The sequence below is a fragment of the Colobus angolensis genome, unplaced genomic scaffold, assembly GCF_000951035.1.
Source record: "Colobus angolensis palliatus isolate OR3802 unplaced genomic scaffold, Cang.pa_1.0 Scaffold596, whole genome shotgun sequence".
NCBI classification, from domain to species: domain Eukaryota; kingdom Metazoa; phylum Chordata; class Mammalia; order Primates; family Cercopithecidae; genus Colobus; species Colobus angolensis.
The window spans coordinates 867,533-872,409 of record NW_012119554.1 but is presented as its reverse complement, the minus strand read 5'-3'; positions in this window follow the sequence as shown (position 1 = coordinate 872,409).

The window sequence follows — 4,877 nt, the reverse complement described above, 5'->3', positions numbered from 1 at the left end:
TCAGGGACTTACGAGATGTGGACTGAGTTTGCAGGGTGCTCAGACCTCAGGAAGAACCAAGCAGTAACTCCAGGCTTGAAGACTTTGGGTCTCTCCTGTGGGTCTTTAGAAGCTTTTATTGACCTTTCTCATCACAACTCCCACCCACGCCCCTCCACGTATCCACTGCTAGCTTCCAATCAAAAAGTGATACCTGATTGCATTTCTGAAGCTCCACCCAGTTGATCCTGATTGGGTTTTTGGCTCTCCCCAGATTAATGGATTGAATCAGATATCCATTCATATCAGATATCCATATTCATTTCATGAATCAAGAAATTGACAGTGTTAGGGATAGGGTGGAAGTCAAGAATTCATTCATTCAAGGCTGGGCGAGGTGGCTCACACCTGTAATCCCAACTCTTTGGAAGGACAAGGTGGGTAGATCACCTGAGTTCAGGTGTTCAAGACCAGCCATGGCCAACAACATGAAACCCTGTACCTACAAAACTTCAAAAATTAGCCGGGCATGATGGCAGGTGCCTGTAACCCAGCTACTTGGGAGGCTGAAGCAGGATAATCACTTGAACCCAGTAGGCAATAGTTTCAGTGAGCCAAAATTGTGCCATTACACTCTAGTCTTGGTGACAGAGGGAGACTCTGTCAAAAAACAAAACACAACAAACAAACAAAATAAACATGAATTCATTCATTCATGAACTCCACAAACACTGATGGACTTTTACTAATATGTGACCTTCATAGTCCTGAGTGTGAGGCAGGGAAGGGTTTGATCTGTTCCGGACATTAGACAGAAAAATCAAATCTGAAAGTAGTGTTGTTGGGAGATCTTTGGCCACATCAAAATTATAAAAATGCTGTATACTTACAAAAAGCTTTATAAAAACAGAGGAGTCATCCCTACTAAATCAAAATAAAAATCTCCATGTATCGAATGGTCTTGTAGGTTTTAGATCACCTAAGGTAGCAGATTATACTGTCGTTCTCATGGAAGAGAGGTGCCATTGAGGGCATGAGTAGTCTCAGGGCTTAGGTTAAGTCTTCTCTGGAAGAAATTGAAAGCATACTTATAAACTTTATAAATTTGATCGATGAAGAAGGGAGGGGGAGAAACAAAAATAAACCAAGCTTGCTGCATATTCAGCATTCATCATGAGGTCAGCTTGCTCTCTGACCTGCTTCCTTATGGTTGCTGGCAGCCTGCTGTCCCAAGATCATGTAGACCTTAGAATACAGTTCCCCTTAACTGCCCTGCAGACAACAATTTAAGCATCGTAAAACATTAACTTTTTCATCTGAGATATTCCTTCAGGTTCTGCTGTCAGTGAAACTACTGATGCCAGCTGATCTGAAGGGCCCTGCAAGGCACCAACTCACCAAAGAATGCAGTTTCTACATCCTGATGACTTCATCCCTCTTACCACTACACCAACTTTCCAGCCCCTTGCTATCCAGGATCCACTGGAAACCCTCAGTACTTCTAGGGGAGATTAATTTGAGGATCTCCTCCTAGCTTCTCATTCAGACACCCTGTGATCATTAAATTCTCCGCTGCGAACCCTGCTGTCTCAGAATATTGGTAAGCTACTGTGCTGCAGGCATAGGAACCTGATGGTCCTGTAATAAAGTCATGTCAAAATTACAAATGGAAGTGAGGGTGGGGGCTGGGCAGGGTTGAGCTGGGTTTTTAATGGGATCCTGGGAGTGAACCAAGACTTGGTAAACATGTTGGGTGTTACTGAGTGGGTGGAGGAGGAATCGATCCAACATTGCACTGATGCCCCTTTGGTTTTGATCCTTATGACTAAGGATGAGTCTTTCAAAACAATATATATAATCCTCCTTATTTTTCATTTCAAAACTTTCCATCTTCCTTTATCTCCCAGAATAATCTCACATCTATTCCCATCCCTTTGCTTATTTCGTAACAAGCATCTTTTTTTTTCAGAGTCTCCTTCTCTGTAAAGTAGACCATATATTTTGTTGCCACAGAAGGTGAGTAACTTGGTTTTATGGAGAGAATGGGTCAAAAGGATCCCATTCCTCAACGGCTGGGGTGATATGAAGGTCATGATTATTCTTTGTCATATCTGCGCCTGCATATTGCCAGTGAAAACTTGCATGTCACATTGGGCAGGCTTCCAAATTAACCACCTGTGGAAGGTCTTATGATTGCCTTACATCCTGTCCCTGAGTAAAGAATCTGACCGGGAGTTCATGAGTACCTCAAACTCTACAAGTATTGATGAAAGCTTCACCCACTGACAGTGAGAAGGACACTGATTTGATTCTGATCATGAAGTTTTGCTGGTTTTCTTGCAAGGAAAATGTTTTAGCCTGTTGTGTTGTCATCTAAAGCCAATGATTGTAACCTCTGTATTGTACCTTCCAATGGAAAAAAACAAAACAAAACCTCAACTCTATTTGAGCCTTGCCAAGTCAATAAAACAAAAGAAAACTACAAAACAAACTGATAGGAAGAGTCCCATTCTCTTCCTTTAACCTTTCTTACAAAAGTATTCCAACTGGTAACAGACTTTGGAAAACACCCACTTTGTCAGCGTGTGTCTTCCAGGTCTATCCTGACATTTACATTCCAATGAAGCTTTCTTTAATTATTTCTACCTCAAGAGCCTTACCTTCCACTGACACCAGGTTGCATAGTAATGGTTTGAATTCGGGCAGGTAGAAATACTATTTCTATGAGTTTTATAAAGTAATCCTTGCATGCCGTCTCCATTGAAGAATGAATAGGTTCCTTTCCTAATATGTCCTGAGTACTGATGCATCCAATAAATGAAACTATTATTTATTTCATATAGTAGAGGTATAGATGCTTTCTATTTGTCTATAGAGTTTCCAGGGAACCAACATTAAGTTTCAGTAAGTTGTCTGATTCTATGGCAGAGGGTAACATGGTCATGTTCTGATTCTATGTCTATGTTGATGCCTATAGCCTTCCAGTTTTCATAATGCATGTCAAACCAAAGAGACTGACTCTAGGGGGAGTCTGGGACGCTATCTAGACTAGAGCCAGTTGCACTAATTTTTTCTAGGCATAGAGATCAATTGCCAGTAATGAAATCAATACTAGTCATAGGCCACCCATTTGCATCTATAGCTTCTTCTCAGTGCCAAATCATTTAATTATAAATATTAGCCAACCTTCCAAAGGAAGGATAACAAACCTTATCATGAAGTTAGCATCCTCAATTGCTACCCAACTGTGTATGAGAGCAGGTTCTACTATTTAGTTGTGATCCTTCCCTTTCATCTAAATGACTCCATAGCCAGCAATTGCTTTGGTTAGTGAGAGTGGCTACATTTTGAACAGGAGACTTTAGAAAGTGTTTGCTTTGAGTGGTGAAAGTATCTAACAACATAAAATATAGGTTTGAGCATTTTGTATTAATACAAAACAAAACCAAGACTCAATCAATGGAAGAAGATCAAATGAAGTCTTGTTCCATTGTCTTGGAAAAGCTGTCTACCATGTGATGATGTCTGCTTCTAGGAAAGGCTTTTCCTTGGAGATCCTTAATTTTAAGTCACCTGGTATGGTCCCATCCAATGCTGCTCATTGGCAGATTTCCCTTGGTGTCCTTTCTAAAGGATGCAGTCTCCAAATACTAGGGCCCGAAGGTCTAAACATCACTGAAAGCCTCCTTCATCTACTGGAAATAGTCTTTGAAATACTGCATCAAATTCTTGCAGTATTGAGTCATATTGTTACTGAAAGATGGGCTCAGTCTCCTAAGTGCATAGAGCCCAATACTATGACACCATCTTTTGAGAAAAGAAAAAAAAATTAGGCCAGTCATTGTGGCTCACGCCTGTAATCCTAGCATTTTAGGAGGCTGAGGCAGGCAGATCATGAGATCCGGGGTTTGGGACCAACCTGGCCAACACGGTAAAACCCCGTTTCTGCTGAAAATACAAAAATTGGCTGGGTGAGGTGGCATGCGCCTGTAGTCCCAGCTACTCAGGAGGCTGAGGCAGGAGAATCTCTTGAACCTGGGAGGCGGAAGTTGTTGTGAGCTGTCATAGCACCAATGTACTCCAGCCTGGGCAACAGAGACTCTGTCTCAAAAAAAAAAAATTAATAATAATAATCCAATTTTCTTTGTTAGTTTAGCTAATTTTAGTTTCAAGATACCATTTGTTCCCTCAACCTTTGTAGAATACCAAGGATAATGAAGTTAATGGTAGTGCTATTGGATCTGTAAAATTTTACCTATGTGATCACCTGCCTAGTAAACTGAGTTCCTATACCATTGGAGATTTCTCCAGAGATGCCCCAGAAAGGAAACACATTTTATAATTACTTATTTGCTATGACTGTAGCATCAACCTTTCTGAAAAGGCAACCTACAACCCATCCTGAAAACAGACACACAATCACAAGAATTGTAGCCTTTTTACATGGCTCACTGTCATCATTGGCTCATGACATTCCTCTTTCTTGCAGCTAGATGTGTGTATGTCTATCTATTCATATCTATATCTATATATATTTCCCTTTTTTACCATGATTCACTTCCACTCTCCTTTCCATAGATAGACACTGTACTCTTTGTTTTTTTAATTATACTTTAAGTTCTAGGGCACATGTGCACAACGTGCAGGTTTGTAACATATGTATACATGTGCCATGTTGGTGTGCTGCACCCGTTAACTCATCTTTTACATTAGGTATATCTCCTAATGCTATCCCTCCCCTCTGCCCCACCCCATGCCATGTCCCAGTGTGTGATGTTCCCCACCCTGTGTTCAAGTGTTCTGATTGTTCAGTTCCAACCCATGAGTGACAACATGCAGTGTTTGGTTTTCTGTCCTTTTGATGGTTTGCTCAGAATGATGGTTTCCAGCTTCATTCA